At 38.3% G+C, this 25184-nt stretch overlaps 1 protein-coding gene across 1 annotated transcript in view; it reads left to right on the top strand.

The window, feature by feature from the left end:
- GPC6 (glypican 6) overlaps positions 1 to 25184 on the top strand; it is a 1076681-nt gene that overhangs the window by 243625 nt on the left and 807872 nt on the right. The window lies entirely within an intron of this gene.

Below are 25184 nucleotides of genomic sequence, written 5' to 3'. Positions count from 1 at the left end.
AGGAAAGCCGAAGCTGAAATCGCATTGGGCCACAAAGGCTGGATTTTCTTCTGAGCGAGATGGAATGCCTTTGAAAGTGCTGAATGAAGCACACAAGTGATTTGCCTACTATACTGGAGAATATTGTCTGCCGAGTGTGCGATATAGGAGAAGTGAGAGAGGGGTGGTGAATTAATCCCTTCCTGAAGGTAGGCAAGAAGTGTCTTCGTAGATGTCTATGGAAAGCGTGGAGGAAAGACATTCCAAAGGGGGGGAGAGCTGGCCTGAGAGGACGAGTGGTGTGATGTTTTAGCGTGAAGTGTGAGGACTGGCCCTGGACGGTGTTGAGGCTGGAAAAAGTACACGCATGTCATTCTGAGAGTTTGGGCTTCAGCCTGAGAATGTGGTGGAGACACATTGAAAGCAAGGGAGCAGCAGGGTCACCTGTAGAAAGATGACTCCCCTGGTGAAATGGAGGGTCAGTGATGGCAGAGCAAGCCTGGGGCGCAGGAGGGAGGTGGTGATCCTGGTGGACTCGGCCCCTGCCAGTTGGGGTGGACGGAAGAGGGAAAATCAACGCGTGCATTTAGAAGGTGTATGTAGGTCAAAATCATCTGAGTTAGACCTTCAAGCTAAAAGAACATTACCTTAGCAATTCATTGGAATTGCACAGCTTCAAAGGTGAAAGCACATGAATGGTCATTATTTATCTGGCAACAAATCGTGTAATGACATGTTAAAAGCTGTTCCAAAATGAAATATGTTCTCCATTTAGTATAAATTCCAAATGAATCTTTAAAACTGTATATGGGAGCTGGGTTACCTTTGCCTCTCCAAATAACATGCCATGTTAACATGAACCCACACATGGATCTGTTGCTGTTTTTCTTGACCCCTGTTACCATTGAGTACAAAAGAAAGGGTGCATCTTCATTTAACTAAGCACAGGATCTGAGAGCCAGCCCACTGTGAAACTCTAGAACAATATCATGAGTAAATATAATGCCTTCCAGTGATGTTATCAGAATGCCCTGCAAGATTATTTGCTTATCCATGATGATAATTATCTTCTCAAAGCTTCTGTTTAAGTATCTGTGGAAGTACCAAGGCAGCTTGCCTCAAACACGAGTGTCCCACTGTGTTTCCCAGGCACCTTTGGAGTAAAGGTTTAGCACCATTTACTCAGTACGTTTTGAATGGCAAAAGTAGTGAAAGATATGTAGGTGCTCATCATTGAGAAAAAGAGAAGCTCCAATATTCATGAAATGCCTGCTATTGCATTTTAATTTGCTTTAGGAAATTGCCTAGTTTGTTATTCATTTTTGCTTTGCATAATAGTTATGACAGCTCTGGTTGGTTTCTGATTCTTAGGAGACTGTGCAGATGCAGAGTTCTCAGCACACAGATTTTTTTCTGTTGAATCATAAATTGAATTTCTTTCATGAGAAAGTAATTTACACTTTAAGGCATATTTTTGTCAATAAACCGGATTCTTTTGAATGTCGTTTCTTTTCAGCTCTCCTGAAATAAAAAAATTCTGTCTCCTCTCTAATTTTTTTTTCCTCCCCTCAAACCTATTTTGGCATCATTTTGGTTAGGAGAAGGAAGAACATACTAGTTATTTCTGAGGTTATGTGGTTACCGTAAGTGGATCAATTTTAGGAGGAAATTAAATTTGTAGCTAAATGGTAGGTTGTTTTAAAAAAAAAAAATGGCATTCTCCAGATGTGAAACAATAACAAGCTGGAAGGATTTCCCATACACGAAAAAGCAGGTGTCTATAATATCAGACATGTATTATAGATCTAAGAACAGTGAGCTACCTTTTCTAAGGCATATTTGAAAATCAAATTTAAAAACCGTTACAATACAAAGTGTCATTTAACTTGAGTAAATGAGCTCTATTAGATGCTCATGGCTGATGTACATCAGATGCCGGGAGGACCTGACTTTGTTAGCTGTTATCCTTGAGGAAACTGAGCCATTGCTGTAGACTAGATGAAAAACTTGATTCCCTAGGGTAGTGGTGACTCTCTTCTTTTCCCTAGTTCTCTCCTCAGTGGAGACTGTACTGAGAATAAAGATGGGCAAGGTGAACACTTTGTGTACTGCCCTCCTTTCTAATGAAGCTAAGCCTTTTAGTCTATATTCTACTTTCCTCAATAGAATAATTCTCACCACCTAATCCCAGTCCCCAGATATCCCTGGGATTATAAACCAACCATGTTTACCTTTCAGCGTTTTTCCTCTCTTCACCTTCTGCCTTTTGTCAATTGTATGATTGTAAAATGTATGCAACATAAATCTAGCCAAATCTAATTCGTGTTCGTTGCTCTGAAAATATATTGCTGTTTTACCGTTGTGATCTTAAAAGGCTGTGATTCCAGGTTTTACTTCTGTGGCTGGTAATTAGTAAATGTTGGTATTTACAAAATGAGTCATATCACGTCTGCTTTGCAGTGTTTATTCAAACGCAGCAGAGAGATTCTGAAATAAAAGTCCAGATTTGGGATTTAAGTAATTACTCAGTTACTCCTCCTGCCCCCTGTAATCTCCAAAGACACTCAAAGAGCACAGTTGTGTGGTTTTCATGATGCCAGACTTATCTGATTAAATCTCCACTCCATGCAGTCTTAATATTTTTATAGTCCTTCAATAAAATCTTTCAATATGTTAAGAATCAACTTCACTGATGATTTTCCCAAACACCAGAGGCATGAAATTCCATGACAAAAATCAGGAATGAGTCCTTTGCTGATTGATGGCACATTCATCTTTCAAATCGTAACCACCAAGGCTTGGGTTCTCTGAGTAAACTGTTCTAACAGAGATCTGTGTACCAGGAGGGAAGCCAGAGATGCTCTGTGGGTTAGAGAGACTTCACACACTGAATCACAGGATACAAAAAAGGTTCAACTATTGACAGTCTCAAGGTCTGTTTCACCTTTTTTTTAAGATCCTCCCAAAGCAAAATAAGGCCCACAGCTACTCCATAACCTCATCAACCAAGAATAACTAGACTCTAAATGTCTTAGGGTAAGAGCCTACATGAAGCCAGCAGCTACTTGATACTAATAGCTTTCAAGCCAGGAATGTAAACACACAATGAGTATAATTTATCATTTCAATGCACTTCACATCGTAAGTAGACATATGCAGTGGTCATTAGAACTGCTTGCAAATACACTCATTCTCCTCTTTATGGACAGGTGGTAGGATTTTATTTCACTGCTTCTTTTAAAGTTAGGGGTGGCTATGTGACTTATTTCTCTATGACATGTGAGTGGAAATGCATTTTCTTGCCTTTAGATGGGAGTTTTAAGAGCCAGAGTGTGATTTGGTTTGAGAAGGGATCGGTCAGTGTGAATTCTTGAGTGGCTATGAGGGCAGAGCCCCCTACCAACCCATACTGGACCTACAGTCTCAGTGAGAAATAGAACTTTGGGGCTGTTTGTAATCTGCAAATTACAGAGAAAATCCTGTTACTATTTTTTAAAATAGCTTTTTAAAATTGCATGAAGTAACACATGCTACCAAAGAATGATGAAGCATATTTTTATAATGTATCTAATAAAAAAACATGTATCTAGCAACTTCTTTTGGAGATGGATTGAGGTTTGGATCTGCTTCCATTAATTACTAGCTTCACACACAAAAAAACCACTTAAAATGTGTGCATTCCTACCTTTCTCTCTGTTAAATACTGGCTGGTGAGACGTTGAGGTATCATGTGAAATAAATGGTCTTGCTCTCAAGTACCTTGTAGTAGAGAATATAAAAACACAAATAATCATATATAAAAAATATTATATATATATATGACATGTAAAACTCACTATTAAGGAAGCACAAATGAAGTACTTGAAATCTCAGATGATATATATCTATAGAAAAATCATATAGGAATCACTGTAAGCTAGAAGCCTCCATATGGGAAACCAAGGAAAAGACTCAGTAGCAGAACTCAGATAGCAACTCAGTTAAGTCATTTCCTAAAGAAATCCCAAGCTATTTTTTTAGCCGGGTCCATCAAAATCCATCCAAAGATCAACAGCTTGACTTAGTTTCAGCAATGGTGAAAGCTCTTTCAGAACTCTGCTACTATAAAGTTGCCATTGAAAAATTCATCAGCAGCAAGTTTGAAATCTTAAAAGTCTTAATGTGTTTTAGAAGCACGGCCAGCTCTGCAGTTGACAGAAGTAGACCGAAGGCGTCACATCAAAGGAGAAATCTTCCCAGCTCTGATGCTCTCAACCCTCTCCATATGCGTGTTCTTCCACATCACACCCACTTTTTCATGTTTCATTGGCAACCTTATGTCTCACACTTAACATCACATATAAGAGCAAAGACCCTAGTTAGGAAGACAGTGAGCTTAATCTATTCGTCAAATCTGGTCCTGGAGTCAAAACATTCTGGAACATGAAGGGAGAAGCACCCAGGTTAGTGAAGTTCTTGGGCTGTCAAATTACCACGAGCATTCGGCCAGGAAGTGGAGCACAGGTAATTGGAAACATCCTGGGTACATTTTCCAAGGGACAGTTATAGGCTGTCAACAACAGTAAAAGGCTTCTGAATAAAACCAGAGAATAACAGGAAGAACTGGTGTTGGGAAATAAGAAAACATTTAGTTACAAAAGTAAGAAGAAAAAATGCTTTCAGGATAGAATGATCTCAGATGTGTTATCATGTGCAAAACAAAGTGAAGACAAGTAGATATTTATTTTGCATTGTTACACTTCTCTATCCTCTAAGAAGAGTAGGAGGACAAGGAACTGATATACTGAATGGAGAAATTGGTAACTTACCTGCCTCGGGGCCCCTCTAAATCCAGCAGGCTTATTGGAATAGGAGGGTCATTTACCTTCAGAAGATCAATCAGGACATAGGCAGTAGGGCCAAAGCTACCCATTAGTATGAGGGACATTTGAATAAATCTTCTATACCAGGCAGTGTATAGTTCTCCCTCACTTGCCAAGGGAAAAGTGGATTTTAAATGAAAAGCACTCTGAGCGCACCTGTTGTTATTTTTAGCTACATTCATAGGTAGAGAGAATTACTATGTACTATTGTCACTAAACTCTAAAGGGAAATAAGAGCTTTAGTAAGGCAGCAAGAGTCAACTGCTACTTTTCCTACTGTACCTTTATCTTAGAAACATTTTCATTCATCACAAGAATGATGGAGTATCTAAAGAAGACCGTATATAGTCTTTGGAAGAACAAAATGTAAGATAATAATACTATTCCCTGTTCCACATTTAATTTCCATGCCACTTGAAAGCAATGTGTTTTCAAGGCTAACTCTCCTTTCAGGCAACATGATGATAAGATATACTAAATTTTCATATGCTCTACTTGGAAAAATTAATCTCTTTTAGATTGTAATTGCTTTGGATTTAATCTTGAAGTTCATGACTGTAATTTTCAGATGATGTGAATCACTCTGTAGAGGTTTTGTTAGTCATTTGTTTGGAATTAGTCTTTTCCATTCACCGTAATTAATTCATTCATATTGGGTATGCTTTGCATTTTTATGTTCTTTACGTTTTACTTTGGAGAATTAATTGGTAGAAAAATTAACTCCAGCTAAACTTCAGTGGCCGTTGTTGTTTTTCAGTTATATCAGCGTAGAATTTCACTTAAAAATGACCATTTCATAAATTTGTTCCAACCATCAACACATTGTGGGTTTTCATACATCCTTGTACTTGAACAAGAACTCTCGATAACTCAGATGAGGGAATAAAAGCCTTTCTTTGTAGAGTGATAAGGAGTGGCAGGAAAACACCTTAAAGTTAGGTAAGGTTCATCCTTAGAAAAGACACAAATCAGCAATTTTTATCTATGTAATGCTTAAAAATCAGTAGGTATTTTCATTTTTCAGCAAATGCTCTCTGTAATTTTAGTTTTCAGTAATACTTCAGTTGAAGGGTGCTTTTAATTTCCTGGTGTTTTTTCCAGCTTTATTGAGGTGTAATATACAATTAAAAATTGTATATATTTAAGGTGTATGAGACAATTTTATATATATGTGTGTATATATATAGTGACATGATATATATATGTGTATATATGTGTGTGTGTGTGTGTGTGTGTGTAGGGACATGATTACCACAAACAAGTTAATTAACACATCCATCACTTCACATAGTTACCATTGTGTGTGTGTGCGTGTGTGTGTGTCTGTGTAGAATACTTAGACAGAAATGTGTGGCAAGAGTGTAGGATGTTGTCTGTTACATCCAGGTGGTAGATTCATGGCTTTTAAAATTTTATTTATTTACCTTTTTTATTGAAATATAGTTGATTTACATAGATTCATGGGGTTTTGAATGTCAAATCCTTTCATTTATCAAATCGTTTCTTTTTTTTTAACATCTTTATTGGAGTATAATTGCTTTACAATGGTGTGTTAGTTTCTGCTTTATAACAAAGTGAATTTGCTTTTGAAGTTCTGTCTGGGATACCCAAACTCTTTTAAGAGAGTCCAAGGACACAGATTCCTGAGTTTTACGCCTGTGAGATGGAAAATGGTGGTGGTTCAATGCTGCTTCCTCTCTAGAGACTTCCCAAGGCAGTTTTTATGATTACTTTGTATCTTCTGTTTTGCAGGCTTCTTGGCTTATTTATTCCCTTTATGTGGCTACCGTCCAGTTTATACAACATCAGCCCTTTCTTCTGAGCACAGACTGGCCATCGTCCACACCCATCACCCCTTCTTGCTTCTCCTCTGTATTTCCGGTCTGTTGCTCACCCCACTGTCAGCCAGCTTGAGGCAAACCCCACAACTACTTTGACATCTTTCCTACCCCAGCTCCACCTCTTAAAAAGGGAGCCTTTGGCCCCCTGACTGCATCACAGTCTAATATTTAAAATATATATACTTGAAAACTTCCCTAACAATTACCTTTGTAAGCACTGAGTTTCTTCACAGTGAGCTGTACAAGAATGCTGGCAGAGGGGACCTAGCACTCCACGTGGACTCTCTGAGGCTGATAATTAAGCTTCTTTGAGCCTGCACATGTGTACTTTCATGTGTTCCTATACACACACACACACGCACACATACCCCTAGACACACGTCCAAGAATTTCCCTGTAAAAGTCAGGCAGTTTCTACACATTATCAATGTAAAAAGGGCTTAAGCTACATTGTGATAGTTCAAGGACAAGATATAAGCACTAAATAAAACTTTAATCTTCAACCTCAGAATGACTTTCTACATAATAGTGTCTTAGTTGATGGAGGGAAAAAAATAAAATGGAAGCACTTTAATTTGCACTTAAGCAGATTATTTTTCTGGTATGATTATGAAAGTTAAAAGAATACATGCACCAAAATGCGTCTTAATATCATAGTAAATGTTTTAGTTTAATTGCATTCTGGTCTGATGGACTCTGAGGGAGTCCATCAGACCAGAATGCCAGGACGGCATTCGCTGCTTAGTGAAAAAGACAATCTAATAGAGCCTAGATAGAAGGGGCCCTTTCAGACCTGATGCAGTCTATAATTAAAAGAAAAATCTAAAAATCATATCTCTAAGTCACTCTACATTCCTTGAGAAACACAGAAAACATGTGAAAATTCAAAGTCTTTAAAAGAACTATAGTTCTTGTTTTTAAATTGAAGCGTATCTTGTCATCAGCTAAAACTAAAGAAATGTATTAAACAATATTGTAATGAGACAGTGTAACCATCCTCTGCAAGACATATTTGACATCTTAATTTTCTTGCCTATTCTAATGTAGAAAGAACCAGCTCTTCGTTCATCATAGAACTTTTACTAAACTTTAGTATGTAAACTTACGATGAATGATTAAGACACACCAGACCAACTGGGAAGGCTCTAGTTTTCATTTTCAAGAACCATAAAAAGCTTTGACTTGCAGCTGTTAGGAGCAGGTTAAAATATTATCAAAATACCACCAACTTGCAGAGCACAGCTGATATATTACTGGTGACTGTAAAATTATGGCATTGTCCAATCCAGGAAGCAGATGGTCCTCTCCCTTGATTTGAGGAGCGCTGGTCGACTACAAATTTTACTTGCTGCTCTAGGCTTGGTTTTTACCATTAGCTTGTGAGTTATAGGTTTCTTAAAGTCGTTGCCAGGTGACAGATTGACCTGTTAACAAGTCACTTTCTCAAAAAAATTCATTAATGTATTTTAATCAGAGGACCAGTTGCAACTGAATAACATTTTAATAAGTACTAGTCTTGCTTTGAAGAAATCATTAAGTACTCTCACAAGCCAATTTACTGAAATAGCTTTTAAAAAACTTGAGAATTTAAAAAGAAACATGAAAATTTTTGAAAAACAAATAATTTTTTTTTAAATCGACTGAAGATATTAAGGCTCTTTGTGTTTTAGTCATTTTTTACTGTAATAGCCTGTGCTTTTCTGTAATTTTCTGTAAATGAGTAGCATGTACGTAATATACAGAAAGAAAATATGGCATAAATCGGAGCACCTTTTATAATAGGTGACTTACGTGGATGAGGCAAAGTACAGAGACATAGGGCACTATATCGGGGGCAGGAACCCACCTGATACAGAGGCATCTGTGGCTTAGGAACCAATGAGTTGGACATCAGGATTTTATCTGTATAGCGTGGAGGTCACACGAAGCAATCTCTACCCTATCTTTTACATCTAAAATATCAGAATTTTAACACTTTGTGATTTGAATGGACAGAGGATGTGTTTACATATATATGTATAATATATATTATACATATATATATATTAGATTTTGTATTTGAGGAACATTTCCATTAAAGGCTTGAAATTTCAGGAAGTTTAAGAAAATCTTTTAGCTGAATACAAAGCTCTTGGAAAGCAATCACCTATGAGGCATTTTGTTGAACAAGTTTTAAGAATTTGTTAAGTCTATTTTGTGAGTCCTAAACTGGAGTGATACCGCCTCTCCTTTCAAAGGGAGATAAAGGAGTCGAAGAATCAACTCCAGGGAGAGATTTTATTTTTAAGGTGAAAATATAGGTACTAAATAGAATTACCTTGATGCTAGTAGATCAGTATACTTGGTAAAGCTACTCGATACACTAATTCCATTTACTTAAATGAGACAGCCATTCTTTTTTCGAGCAGTACACTATCTTGGACCTATTAATGTTTCAGAACTTTCTTGCCTTAAGTTGGCAGGTGCCTATGGGCACCGGTTGCCTGTGTTGCAGGCTGATTAACTATTGCTTTTACACTTGTCACTTCTGCTTTGAACTGTCTACCACACCGGCCTTATTTCTGCAGGACGGAGCCCCATGGGCCTTCATGGCTCTTAATACAGCACAGTCACTCCTGAAACACGTTAATAGATTGTGACAAACACTAAGATAATACATGGCAATGTGGTTTCATGGGGTGCTTGCTGGCACAACAGTATTTAAGGTGATACTCATTGAATTCTGCAGTGGTGTTGGGCTCATTGCCCAGTCATATGTTAAAAAGAATAATGACATATATCAGGTGGTGTTTTCAGGCAGCCGTTAATGGCGGGCTAACTCCAAAAGTTGGCAAGAGGGCAGGATGTACAGTTTATTTTACCACCTGTCAGGTTTTTGGAATAGACTTTCTTTTTTCATTGTTTTCATTTCTTAGTCTGTACTAGATGCCCGTAGAATTACGAGGTTTTGTTTAAGTCAACTTTATCTTTACCATTCCCATAATTTAATTGATTTATGTATGTATTTATTTATTTGAGGATCAAGCTCTTTAATCCATTGATAACGCTGCCTCAACACATCAGGCATGTCACTGAATTAGAAAAGAAAGAAAGGATTGAGAACATTTTTAGGACAGACGTGATAGGAAGGAGAACTTTATTCCTGCAATGGAATATTCCTTCAAGAATTTTGCTTAACTGCAACTGGATATATATACATTTTTTTCTTTTTTTAATGTTGAACACTTTACTTTTAAAAAATTTTGTACAATTTTTAAAGGTTACTTTCCATTTACAGTTGTTACAAAATAATGGCTATATTCCCCGTGTTGTACAATACATCCTTGAGCTTATCTTACACCCAATAGTTCGTACCTCCCACTCTGCACCCCTATCTTGCTGCTCCCACCCTCCCCACTGGTAACCACTAGTTTGTTCTCTATATTTATGAGTCTGCTTCTTTTTTGCTTAACATTCCTTTTAAAATAAGTCCCAATTAACTCCTTGCATTCTGTTTAATTGTATTTTAAATTTATATTTTAGGAAAAAGGTTGTGAAAAACTTTGAAATGGATGAAAATGATTGCTGGGTGTCTTCACTGGAAAGCTAGGCAGTATCTAGGCATGTTTCCTCCGTTATCTGATTCTGTGGGGTCTCCTATCTTATTATCTTTGAGCTATTTTACAACTCTGTATGCTATAGATAATTGATAACAATGCAAATTATTCTTGACAATAGACATACAAATTAATTTTGTCCCGAGGAAATACAATTGATTTTCAACTTCCAGCCCTACCCCGAACCCTCTTCCCAGAATAAGTCAGTTTTATATTTATTTGTAATTCATTTCAGCATTCTTTTTTGCTAGTATATGTGTGGTTCTTTGAATTAACTTTTGAACCAGTTATAACATCTTATTTACTGGTTCTCTCATTAATTAATTAGTTAAATATGATCCTCGATAAATGTTTATCTTATATTTGTAGAAATCATGATTAACCCCCTTTTAAAAGTTATCCTTTGATAATATTCTCTTTGGGGCAGAAATTTTAGATGTGTGTATCGCATATTTATTGTACTCTGGTGTTGCTAGATAAACGATGATAATCTGGCTTTCAGAAAGACCACGTTCCAGGGAGATGAGTGCTAAATCATCAAAAGAAAGTCTGTGGATGTGGGTAGTGTGGGTAATTCAGTTCTCACCTATTCCTTCCCTGTGTTCTTCAAAAAGGCTGAAATCTGGAGGCATTTCTTGGCTATCAAATTTGAATTAGCAGCTCTGAGGCAAACCTATGCTTTGCCATGAAAAGAGGTGGAATTCAAAATATGAGTTAGCCTAGAAAGGGAGAAGCTGGCGGTTCACATCTGAATTGCTACTTGGAAGAACATTCCAGTGATTTCTTTTAGCATCAGGGCTGAAGGAACAGAAAGGAACAAGGGGTTTGATGTTGAGAAAGTTATAGCTCTAATGCCGTCTATGGCTTTGGATCAAGAAGGAAAAGAAACAAAAAAAAAAAAAAAAGAAACAAATATATATGTGTATGTATAAAGTATCACTGCACACCAAATATAAGTTAGACACTTTCCTATAGGTTGTTCTATTATATCTTCCCTGCAAGGCTGTGATTGGGAGTATTGTATCATGCCTGATTTTACATGTCACACAGCTTCTAAGTTGGAGTACAAGGATTCAAACTCATGCCTCCATGATTTCAAAGACCAGAAGTCTTAATGTTGATTTGCTAAAGCTTTTCCATTTCTTGGGTATTTTTTGTTGTTGTTGTTCTTTTTTGTTTCTTACAGGAATGAACTTATGAAAATTTTCCACTTTGTCTCATTTTGAGTAACTTCTCAAAACCTATACCAGGATCCATGTGTCCCCAGAGACAAGTTGTACTTTAGGATTTGGGAGGGGGGTGGGTTCCTACTGAATTGAATCTGGAATAAGCCTGAGGCAACCTGGGCAAAAACTGTGAGAATTCAAGAACCCAAGAGAGTTGGAGAGAGATACTTCTGTTAGACTTGGGCAAAGAGAGAGGGAGTAGTCACAGTTGAGAAAGCACTTATGGGAGTACAAACCAATTTCATTTGAATTCTGGGCTCACTACAGAGGAGCTCTATGACCTTGGGCCTCACTCCCTTCAACTAGTAAAAATTAAAGATAAAAATATTCAACTCTTCAGGGCAAGGAGGGACTGAAATAACTCATGACAGCACTACTGGGTAACTTCAAGCTGCTTTTACTCTTGTCTCGGACCCAGAATCTCCACCCGCCCCCTTAACCACAAATCACCAGAAATAGGCATGCAATCAAGGGAAAAAATAGCATGCTTGCTAAGTGAAAGCAGTTTCAAGAAGGGGTGGGCCTTGGCAGTAAGTTGCTTCACCCCTACAGATGAGTAAATAGGTACAGTAAAACAAACCTACCTTGGAGGTTTTGAGTGAGACGAACTTGCAGGGTATGAAGAAGACTGTGTATTATTTCCTTTGTTTATTGGATTATTGTTCATTATAATTATGGTCATTGTATTACTGTATTATTTCCTCAGTCCTGTTGTTAACCTCTCCCCCCAGGGCATAGCCTTGAACAAGCTGACTTTGGTCTACTCCTTAACATGGAGAATGAGATCCATGCTTGCTGGTCTTATACTTGTACATACTGTTTACTCAAGTCACTATAGTCATCCAAATACCATTTGTAATTTGAATCCAATATTATTCTTAGCTTTTGAGACACTCTTTTAAAGATTGAGACACTTTTACACCCAAAGGTTATCTTAGAGAAAGAGAAGCCATCATGCTTGAAGCTGGAAGAGAGAATGAGCTTGGCTACATGGGGACTTCTGTGAAATGGAGGCGGGTTGATGCCTTTATGACCTTTCAAGCACCAGAGTCTGGTGTCTTTAATTCTCTCTCACAGTGTGAAGTGTCACAGTATCTTTACTCAAACCAGCACCGGATGTGGGTGTGTTCCTCGCCATGTGCTGGTGCAATTTTAGTTTCAATACTTCTGCAAAAGGTGGTAATTCAACAGAAGACTTTTTTCAGAGGAACTAGAAATGAGCAATTAAAGGTCATTTTTGTTGAAAATGGCCTAGACCCTTCTTAAAAGTAAAATTCAGATCTGGTTGTTGGCTTGAATGAGAGCTGTGGTCTTCTCAGCAGAATTTGTTTAAGGATGATGCCTATGGAAGTTGCAAGCATGGCTAGATTCCACCGTTCCTTGTACATACCATGTCTCTCTCCTATGGCAGGGCAATCATAAAAAGCAAAATCAATTTGGAGGGAGAAGAAAGGAGAATTTACTGTGAATCCCAAGAAGATGTGTGCTTCCAAACTTGTAAATTACAGCCATTTGCACAGCGAGGTGATGAAACACATTCTTGCTCTACCATTTTCTCTCCACAGTGCATTGGGCAAAGTGTCAGGAACATGCTCCCCAAGAGGTAGCTAAAGATTCTTCTCACAAAATGTGCCATCAGAAACCCATTGTCTGAGAGCGTGTGTTGGAAAAGAAAATGAAACGGAGTGTCAGTGAAATAGAATAGCTTCTAGGAGATTGTCTGGGAAAACTGTCAGATGTTCTTCTAATAGGTTTGTACAGGTTCACTCACCTCTGACTCCCTGCCTTATTTCTGGGAATTTCTCCAGGAAATTGGAAGTATTATGCAGTGTAAAGGATTGGAATCTCCCGGGCACTTTAAATGAGAAACTGAACTACTTTTTCCTCTGTTCGGGAGGAATTCTTTTTCTCCACCAACCTCAAAGCACTCAGCAGAAAGACACCTGGGAGGATGGTTGAGCTGAAGGTCAATCAATGGGATTTTCAAACTAGAGTGCAAGGCTGATTTTCTGTAGAAAATTCCAAGGTGGTTAATTATTTGGAAGTAACAGCAGACACTCAAATACATGACTAAAAGAACGAGTGGATGAATGTACAGGTGTTGTGAATTGAGGAATGAAAAAAGAACCAGTGGTTTCAGCTCAGTGGTTCACACTCACACTTATGTATTTGCCTTAAATATCTTCTGTCTAGATAAAGAATGTAAAAGTTTAGTCCAACTCTCTTCCAGGGCAGATATCTCTTCTAGAACATTCTAGTCTTGGCAGTTGGTAGGTAGTTACCAAGAGATATCCATCCATGAGTGAGAGCTTCCTGCAAAATGCAGACTTGTCCAGCATCCTGCACAACTTTTAAACATCCTATCAGATTCTCTGAAAAAAAATTCTGTTTACAGTGAAATAAGCCCAGAACCTAAATCCATCTTACTAGAAACATGAAGTATTGTTGTGCAATATTAACATACTCTGAATTTTCTAGGAATATGACTATGATGTAAATCCAAGAGAAAATTGTGTTTGTTTCATTTGGAGATTTTTATCAAGAACTGTTCATTTTTTCCAGAAAATCTTATCAGTGGGAGCTATGCCATTTGTAATACTTGATGTGCTTGCCTAATGTACCACTGTTAGTCTGTATCTATACTGTTGTGTTTGTAGTGATAGTACTTGTAGGTCAAATATCTGACTACTTCTTTTACCTCAAGTTTAGCCATGGCCCAAGATGACATACTTTCAAATTTTCTCCTTTAGATTCCGGTTGGGGTATTATATTCATTTAAAAATTAAGTGTATGGACAGTTATACTACCAATGGATTTCTATAAAGGAATGTAAATGGGAGTTCCAGTTAATTACTTAAAAATAGGAAGTTTGGGGATTTCCCTGGTTGTGCAGTGGTTAAGAATCTGCCTGCCAGAGCAGGGGACACGGGTTCGATCCCTGGTCCGGGAAGATCCCACATGCCGCGGAGCAACTAAGCCTGTGCGCCACGACTACTGAGCCTGCGCTCTAGAGTCTGCGAGCCACAACTAGTGAAGCCCACGCGCCTAGAGCCCGTGCTCCGCAACAAGAGAAGCCACCGCAATGAGAAGCCCGGGCACCGCAACGAAGAGTAGCCCCCGCTCACTGCAACTAGAGAAAACCTGCGCACAGTAACGAAGACCCAGCACAGCCAAAAAAATAAATTAAAAAAAAAAAGGAAGTTTGATTCAATCCACTTAAAAATCACTAGTACAGACTTTGCGTTTGTGACAGTTACTGGAGCCTTCACCAGCTTTGCTGCCTTCTCCTAGATATGCCATGATTCAACAATGATTCTCTTAAATTATTTTTTATGAGTGAACCTAATATTCTTGTTTTTTTAATTTTATTTTTAATTTTTTTTTCCAGATTTTTTTAATGTTTTTTTTTTTTAATTTTTTATTTATTATTTTTATTTTTGGCTGTGTCGGGTCTTCGTTTCTGTGCGAGGGCTTTCTCTAGTTGCGGCAAGCGGGGGCCACTCTTCATCGCGGTTCGCGGGCCTCTCACTATCACGGCTTCTCTTGTTGCGGAGCACAGGCTCCAGACTCTCAGGCTCAGTAGTTGTGGCTCACAGGCCCAGTTGCTCCGCGGCATGTGGGATCTTCCCAGACCAGGGCTTGAACCCGTGTCCCCTGCATTGGCAGGCAGATTCTCAACCACTGCGCCACCAGGGAAGCCCTTTAATTTTATTTGAAAAAAAAAATTTTTAACATCTTTATTGGAGTATAATTGCTTTACAGTGGTGTGTTAGTTTCTGCTTTATAACAAAGTGAATCAGCTATACATATACATATATCCCCATATCTCTTCCCTCTTGCGTCTCCCTCCCTCCCACCCTCCCTATCCCACCCCTCTAGGTGGTCACAAAGCACCGAGCTGATCTCCCTGTGCTATGAGGCTGCTTCCCACTAGCTATCTATTTTACATTTGGTAGTGTATATTTGTCCATGCTACTCTCTCACTTTGTCCCAGCTTACCCTTCCCCCTCCCCGTGTCCTCAAGTCCATTCTCTAGTAGGTCTGCATCTTTATTCCCATCCTGCCCCTAGGTTCTTCATGACCATTTTTTTTTTAGATTCCATATATATGTGTTAGCATACAGTATTTGTTTTTCTCTTTCTGACTTACTTCACTCTGTATGACAGTCTCTAGGTCCATTCACCTCACTACAAATAACTCAATTTCGTTTCTTTTTATGGCTGAGTAATATTCCATTGTATATATGTGCCACATCTTCTTTATCCACACAATGTTCATTGCAGCTGTATTTACAATAGCCAGGACATAAAAGCAACCTAAGTGTCCTAATGTTCTTGTATTCTACTTAGTGCAAAATCCATTACTTACATTATTGAGTCAATTTTAATTTTATTTATTTGCTGAACCAAAATATATTGGGTGCCATTATGGGTCTGGTACTGAGCTAGGCAGTAGAGGTGCAGCTGATGAAGAAAACACAGTCCTGTCCCTCAAGCAGGCTGTGCTCCTGAGAAGGACATGGATGGACAGACTGGTCATTGCAATGCAGTGTAATGCAGGGCCATGTGCACATGTGATGGGACAGCAGGAAGTGGAGTGACACTTCACCTATACTTAAGAGTCAGGGAAGGCTCAGAATAAGTGGTGTTTAAGCTGAGACTTGATGGATGAGAAGGGATGGAGGGCAGAAGAAGAGGTGCAGAAGAGAAGCTCATAGCTTTCCATCTAGAGAGAATAGCATTGCCAAGGTCCAGAGTATAATTGAGCATGATAATTTTGTGCTCCCAATATTTGTGTTTGGCACAGGACTTAAGGAGGAGGGTGGCAAGAGATGAATGGAAATTAGGCTTCTCCATAAATAACTGCAACTCAGATGCATTGGAATGAACACTATAATAAATGCACAGACCAAAAAGTAATGCAGTTATGTGGGACATGTTAGATTAACCTCAATTAAGGTGAACGGTGTATATTTCTTGGAGGAGAAATTATTTAAATTCAGGGGATTTTTCAAGAATTAAGAGTGTGAACCCCCCAAAATTATTACCCAAAGAACTATGAAGAAGTTCTGGGAGGTAACGCAGTAACCCAGATCAAAGAACTTATGCATATATATATTGTTATTACATAATAAATTGGGCTAAGTTGGACTTTTATCTTCCACGTGTACTCAATGGTCTACACATATGCTTATGTATATTTTCTCTTCTCCTAATACAGCAATATTTAATATAGGAAGTCTAACGACAGAGTATGGAACTTAATGACAAATAACCGTGAGGGGATGCATAGACATAGATGAAAGTTACATTTTGAAGCAATATCTGCCCTCCAAAGATTAATCATCCCACTCTAGCCTTTTCGTCAAAACTAGGGCCTGATTCGAGCCCATTTTCCACTAATGTCTTACTCTGCAGGAGCCACTCTGATAAATAAAGTATTTCCTTAGATTAAATGATATTGATTTAATCAATCTAATCAGTTATTTTGCATATTTGGATTTTAAGTGCTGGGTAAAAGCAGCACTACATGTGGTTTTCATGTCCATTGTAGGATATAGGAAACTATCGGTTCTGCCTCCTTTGAGGCCAGTCTGAGAAATATATTCCCAAAAAAGAGACTATGAAGAAGAAAAGGCTGTGATTATTCCTAGTGTCCCTTTCGTACTGAGTTTTTATTCCTATTGAGATCTGTTTTAAGTTAAAAATAAGGTACTTCTTTAAAACAGTATGTAAAGGCATTTTTAAATTGTCTAAGCGGTATGTTCTTTAAAATTCAATTTGGTCTTTCATTTCTCCTTTAAATATATAGGGATATGTGCTTTAATTTCAGGAGAGTTTTTGTTCCTTTCTCTTCTGAGGTTCTATACTCCTTTTGGTTTAAAACCATGGCTGGGCTTTAATCACACAAATTTTTGAACGATAATGCTTGACTATACCGCTGTCATCTGGATGACAGGTTGGAAGCCCCAGGTTGGAAAGGATGATGGAATTTATTATAGCATCTGAAGTGGTATCATTTTAAAATCTAGGTCCCCATACACAAATTTTAGAAAGAGACCTCTTGCCCTTTATTAATTGCAAAAGTGATGCCAGGGGAAAAGGACTATCTCCTTTTTGTAGGCCTCCCATCACTCACCTGTGAAATAGAGGCTGAGTGAAATTTACCTATGGGCATCCATCTTAAATGATTAGTGGGAGTTAAAGTAATTATTATAAATTATAATAATTTACAGCTCTATGAGTTGTAAAAGGTTATATATTACGGAGTTTCATTGTCATAAAGGCAAACACAAAGAAATATACACTTATAGACTGTACCATAGATCTTCCAACAGTTCTAGTCACTTTGCCTTTTATTACTTTACTCTATATGATATGATCAGTGTTGCAGCCATGGTTTTTACAGATGCCTACTAAAATTGCAGTATTTTATGGGAAAGAAAAATAATTTTTCATACAGGCTTACATGAAGTTCAATTTGATTAGGTTCTTAATCACTCTCACCTAGCCTCAGCCCCTTTACTAAATTGGTCTGCACTAGTTTACAGCCATTGGGCTTTGAACAGTAAATCCTAAGTTCTCAAGTGAGCTGTCATATAATTTATAAAGAATGCTGATCTGCTGTTATCAGGGTCAAAAACAAGCCCTTTGTAGATTGGTTTATTGTATATCACCACAGGATCACCAAATTCAATTGTAAAAATTGCTAACTTTGAGTGAGCAAACACAGGTGTGGGATTACAGTTGCAATAAACTTGAAATTCATCATCATCTCTGGGTGAATTCGTAGGCGGCAATTGGCTTGATTTATGCATATGGGTTACAGAACAAGAGAGACGTAAGTCAGCATCTCTGGTCAGTTGACACGCAGACGGTCACTGGGAACTGGTGACTGGTGAGCTGGAACTGGAACTGGAACTGGTGCCTGGATTTGGCAAGCAGTGTCGAAACAGTGTAACTAGATGTTTACCGAGCATGCCCGTAATGATGCCATTCAGGCTGTAGAATTGTAGATGTCTTTGAACATTTGAATATGAAGTTTTTTGGCAATTCCTAAGACAACATGGCAAATGAATTGTGAGCAGGCGTGAGATTGGCAACATATTTATCAGTGCTACTTAAAACCCCGTGTTCTAGATTAGCAATTATGGGTCTCTCTTATGGGTCCCAAGACAATGTGTCTATGAAACACAAGTGGAAAATAAGCCTGTATAAAATTTTTTAGGAAGAATGGTAAAGATGTCTTAGACATCTCTAAGAATACTTCTAGGGAGGACATCTTGATATTACTGAAGAAGAAAACATGCGTAATATCAGTTCAACCTATCTAAAGAAGCATTGGCTATTTATAGTTTCACGAGTATGCATTAGTAAGTGGGCTCTTTGCCCTCTTTATTATTGCTTCAACACAGTATTGAACTTTGGCTTCCAAACTTATTGCCTACAATGTACTATAAGAAATAACATTGTTAATTACAACCCAGTGCATACATACGATACACAATGGTAGCAAAACCTTCACAAGAAACACTTACCCTTAATTCATATGATGAGCTCCGAAATACTCTATTCTGTTTCAGACATGAATGCTTGCGGACACGTGCTAAATGATTTCAGGTCCTGCGGTTTGAAAGATATGCAAGCCAGGGTGAAGTGAGAGAAACAGGTGAAACCTTTACTTGGATGGTTCCTGCTTGCTATTGAAACATGAAAGACAGGCAGTACCACTACTGCTTGCCTAGAGATTAAGTAGGCAAAGTTACAATTAAAGAGCTTCTGTAATTAACGCTGTGCTTGTAAGAGTCCTTAGCATCTGGGAGGTGACTGAATGGTGAGAATTATGTGCTTTTCTACAATAGATCTTATGCTTATCTGTAAGGTAGTCTTAATACATAGATATATCTTTCCTTGCTGGACTCCAAACTTCTTAAGTAGTCTCTTCTTATCCCTTAGCACCAAGCATAGTACTTAACGTGTTGCTTGTATGTTATAAATGGTAATTGAATAAGTGAATGTATGGATGAATGATCGAAGAGAACAAAAGAGTCAGATGCACTCATCATTTATTACAGAACTTTCCATGCGCCAAAAGCTATGCTAGGACAGTGAGTACTACAAAGGTAAATAAGACAGGCTCATAATGACTGGTTTGGGGTATAATAGCAGTGGGTATGAGCAAAATGGCTGTGGGATAATGAACCTTAGGTCTTTCATAACAGTAGCGTAGAGGAACAGCTTCCTTCTCAACTCTGTCCCCGTGTCCTGGAATAGCAGCCACAGTCTGGGAATGAAAATTGCAAAATGTGGGTCAATCACTTTGGTTTACCTTTCTGTGACATTAACCCTGCTTGTGACGCATGGTGACTTTTCCTTTAAGCACACCTATTAGCCATGGTCCCCACTCTCCAACGTTCCTGAAATAACTACTCTATTTCACTCCTTTTCGCCTCTCTGGGGAATTCTTTACTGTACGTTAGTAGCTGGAAATGGCTGGGAAGAACCAATTTTCTTCTGAGGCAAATAGGTATTTGGGCCATAGATCTCAGTGTGGGTTGTGGAAATGGCAGATTCCACTGGTCTAGGGTCATTTTAATTGAATTTGAGGACTTAACTAATTGAAAGAAAAAGCCAACCAACAACATACGGTAGTTGAACTTCATGTCACGGTGCACCTGAACTGGCACATTCTAGCCAGTGAGAACTCACTTAAATTTGCAGGAGTTTTGGGAACCTATTATTAAGCACAGTCATTATTTAAAAACCACATTGTATAAATTTACAGTTAAATTAATTATTAAGAATAGGGTAATAAATTCTCAAAATTTATCACTTTCTAATCATTTTATTATTCGTTACACTCTTGAGGTCTTCGTATCTGTATGGAGGAAGTGTTATGTGATGGTGTGTTGCTGCACACCTGTTCCCAACTTGATATTCAGTAACATCATTTTGGTAACTAGAAATGAGAGTATTTATACCTCGGAAATTGGCAAACTATAAATCGGGGCTCCCCCTCAAAACCTAGAGCTGGTTGTTAAACATTTGCCAACATAGCACTGACTCCACCTCCAATATCTCAGATACTGGGATTGATGGGCACTGAGAAGGGAAAAAAAGAGAATGAACAATGGTTCTACACTTTAGTAAACAGATAATCATAGCCAATCGTAGTAAGTGCCATGGTAGATGTCTTAGGAGATAGTAGAGCCAGTACACAGGTTTCCATACGTTCTCTGTTCATGGAGTTCTTAGTCTTAGTGTCTGTATCACTCATGGTTTTTCAGAGAAACAGAACCAAGAGTATATATCTATCTATCTATATATAGAGAGATATATACACACACACACATGCTATACCACCTACATATTTATGTGTGTACAGTGTGTGTGTGTATATATATATATATATATACACACACACACACATACTGTGTAACCTACATATATATGTATGTGTGTGTGTGTGTGTGTGTGTATACACACAGAGAGAGAGAGAGAGAGAGAGAGAGGTTTATTTTTAGGAACTGGCTCAAGAGATGTGATTGGGGGGCCGGCAGTTCTGAAATCTGTAGGGCAGGCAGGCAGTCTGAAAACTCAAAGCTGATGTTGCAGTCTTAAGGCAGAATTTCTTTTTCTCAGGGAAACCTCAGTTTTTGCTCATGATGGCTTTCAATCGATTGCATGAGGCCCGCCCTCATCCAATTACAGAGGGTAACCTCCTTTACTTAAAAATCACACATCTTAACCACATCTACAAAATACCTTCACAGCAACACCTAGAGTAATGTTTCATTAAATTACTGGGTACCATAGCCTAGCCACATGGACACAAAACTGTAATTTTTCTATGATGCTCCTAGACTAGAGGAAATACTATTTTACTTCTTGTTAAATTCAAACAACTCAGTATTTATATCCTGAAGAACTTAGTAGCCATTTGAAAATGTAATACACATAGAATGTAAGAAAAAGATAGGTGTACATCACAACGAAAGGGGAGATGAGGGCGTGGGGTTTCTGATACCTTGACTTGGCTTCTCAGACACCTACAGATTATAACTGAAGTTTTCCATACTTAGATAACTTTCAGTTTGATTTTGAAATACAGAAATAGTGAGATCAAGATTTCTTTACTGGACTTCACTCTCGGAGAACTATCTTGAAACTAAAAATTAACTTTTTGGATGTTGATGAGATTTTATTATCATTTAACTGCTTCCTATATGAGCATTTTATATTGAACATACAACCTGGTGAATGTAATACTCAGAGGAGTAGGAAAGAACAGGTCCCCTGGGAGATGGCTGAGTTTATCAGAATGGCTATTTATCAGAAGGTGAATCTCTTGGGAAAGCACGCTCGTTAATTCCACTGTCCATCTTTCCCCAGTTCATTTTCAATACACCTCTGGGGTGGGTACTGCCTTTTGATCATTTCTACCTCCAATGTTTTTCTGATTATATTAATACTTAAAACAATTTTAAAATTAATTTTCATTGGAGTATAGTCGCTTTACAATGTTGTGTTAGTTTCTGCTGTACAGCAAAGTGAATCAGCTATACATATACATATATCCCCTCTTTTTTGGGTTTCCTTCCCGTTTAGGTCACCACAGAGCCCTGAGTTGGGTTCCCTGTGCTGTACAGTAGGTTCTCATTAGTTATCTATTTTATACATAGTATCAATAGTGTATATATGTCAATCCCCATCTCCCAATTCATCCCACCCCCTTTCCCCCTTGGTATCCATATGTTTGTTCTCTACCCCATCTTCACCCCCAAGACCATCAGCTTTTCTGAAATAACAGAAGCAAGGAAATGGGAAAGACCAAAATCATTGGCAGAAGATCTATGGAGGTGGGATCTATACCATCTAGAGCAGAATGTTTGAAATCGTTTCTCTGCAATTCTTGGAACAGATTTAAACAATTAACTCATGGGTGCCACTCAAAGGATTTATTTTTACAAAATGCAGAGTGAAAATTTTATAACTAAAAGCATTAGTATTTAAAGTCTTTATCAGCAAGTTGACAACATCAAGGATGACTCTATTATAGGTTATTTGAGTGATAAGATCCACTGAAGTATACTGAACATGAATTGAATTTCTTAGAACTTGTGTAAAAGTTTGAAGATTTTTCATCATGGTACTGAACAACTTTGTTAAAGAAAAGCAGCCCTTCACGAAATGGAAGGATCGTTTATAATAACGCTTCACAATGAAAAATGTTGAAGAAACGCTTATTTGGAGGTTTGGGGAATTTGAACTTAAAGAATGAACTAGAACATACATTTGAAAAATGTTGCTTTCCTAAGGTCTGCCACTTCTTATTAGCTCATATAGGAACTTTATGACACCAAAAACTGTCCAGAACTATTAACTCCAATTTAAATTTTCTTAGCTATCAGAAACTCTAGCTGTAAGTTCACTTATTCTGGGGTATTTGCTTCCCTAAACCTGTTTCCTTGGATTCTTTGCTCCAGTCAACTTCCCAGGCACTAGATGAACAAAATAATTGGTTATTTGAGGTGACATATCAAATGATGAGGAGACTCTAGGTTGGTACCAGACACAGCTAATTGACTGTGGGGATTTTAATAGTTCAAGGATGAGAGAACTTTGGCATAGAATGTATGCTCTGAAGAGGGCCAAGTCTAACACAAATATTGCACTCTAATCAAATGGTATTTGGAGGTTCAGACATTGAAGTGCTCTGTGTTGTGAGATCTTGCCATCTTCTTTGTACTTTTTAAAGTGTTTTGATTTCCTACCTACCTTCTAGGAAGTGCCAGGGTAGTAATTTCCCTCCACACTCCCAAACACTATAAAAGCCAAGAGTTTGTCTATAGTCTGTGAAATGTGACTCATTCGGGGTACTTCATTTTTGTTGTTTGTTTATTTGGAATGTGCATTCTGAGGTCCCTGCGTGTCACCTCCGAGGGCAGAGAGTCTCCTGCAGGCGACCCACAGAAGCTGACTTCTGTGGTTAATGAGGTCCTCCTGTCTCCTGTTGTCTCCCACCGTGCCACTCACCAAGTCTATTCCTGGCAGCTTTCAGACCCTGGGCCACCCCTGGAGGGAGCTCGATCTGGCAGAAATCACATTTCTGCTGTCACCTCAGCATCTTGGAGTGAAAACAAACACCTGGGCAGGCATTTGGGGAAAGACGTTGTAAAGAGTGACACATAGTTGAAAGGAGCATGTAGGAGGAACGGCCCCATCTCTTCTGTCTTGGAAAACAGATCACAATTTATGGGCTGACTGTATGTCCCCGAACCTTTGCTCACTCTCTAACTTCCTGGTGGAACTCCTTTCTTCCACATTTTCGATTTCTTTTGTTTATTTTAGAGCTAATGAAGATTTCTATAAAAACACAGGGACTCGGGAATTCACTGGCATGAACTTCAGGTGCCCTAAGAAAGCAGGCACCTGTGTAAGCTGATTTCCTGACCTTGTGTCTCATCTTGCGGGATGTGAACCTATCATCATGATTTGCACATGGATTTTTCAATACATGTTTGATATGTCAGAGTACAGTCATCATAGTTTCAATCCCACATTTTCTGCCTGGAACCAGCTATTTAGTATCTTTATTATTAGTGATCTTGGAGGTGCCTGGTGGTACTCCAGTTGAGCTAAATATTGTATCTAGTTATGTAATAGATAACATCTAGAGAACCTAAGGGGATTTGAGAAAGGAGTGTGGGTTGGAAACTCTCAGAGGACAACACATTTTTCTCCCTCCTAAGTTACAGCTTTGGAAGAATCCCATTATTAATACAAATACTCTTAAGTGTCAGGAAGTATTTAAACTGAGAAAAGTTTCATATTCTTGTTCTTTGGAGAAATTGGAACAGGAAGGGTGAGAGGTAATTCTTTATACAGCCAAGTAGCTGTCGTGTCTGATTTCAGAAAGTCAATATTTCAGGTGTTACAGACCCTGTGGTCTCTGTCTAACTACTCTTCTGTTCTAACCCTAAAGCAGCCATAGACAAGGCATGAATGAGTAGGTGGGACTGTTTTCCAATAAAACTTTATTTATGGACAATTAAATCGGAATTTCATAAAACTTCACATAGCACAAAATATCATTCTTTTGATTTTTTAGAACCATTTTGCTCACAGGTCCTACAAAAACAGATGGTAGGCTGGATTTGGCCCAGAGGCTATGGTTTGCATACCCCTGTTCTAGGGCCAAAACTAAAATAAATAAATGAACCTACTCACAACAAATTGTCCAGTTGTCCTAAGTCTTTCTGGCCATTCAAAGTCATCAGGTTGTTTTGGCAGTTAGCAGTGGCCTCAAATTAGGGGGAGAGAGGAGCTGTTGAAGAGTTTAATTCCTCCACAACCTTCTTACCTAGTGATGTGTTAGGAAGGAAGCGAGGCTCAGTCTCAATGGACCACAGGTTTCATGGGCGCTGGTCCTGTGTGTTTGGGGACATCGTTGTGGTCTTTTCCTAGGAACTCAAACAAGAACTTTGCACAAAAGAGTTACTCTTCCTATAGCACGATTCTTCAACATTCTGGTGATCTCCCCATCTGTTCACTTTCTCTCTCCATCTTTTTTATCTCTGTCTCTCTATGTCTTTCATTATCTCTCTGCCAGGGACCCATACAGAGGAGGAGACATGAGTTGACTTCTTAAGGACACTTTAGTTCAATTAAAAAAAATCTA

This window comes from Balaenoptera acutorostrata, chromosome 18 (genome assembly GCF_949987535.1).
Source record: "Balaenoptera acutorostrata chromosome 18, mBalAcu1.1, whole genome shotgun sequence".
NCBI lineage: Eukaryota > Metazoa > Chordata > Mammalia > Artiodactyla > Balaenopteridae > Balaenoptera > Balaenoptera acutorostrata.
This window is presented reverse-complemented; position numbering and strand designations above follow the sequence as displayed.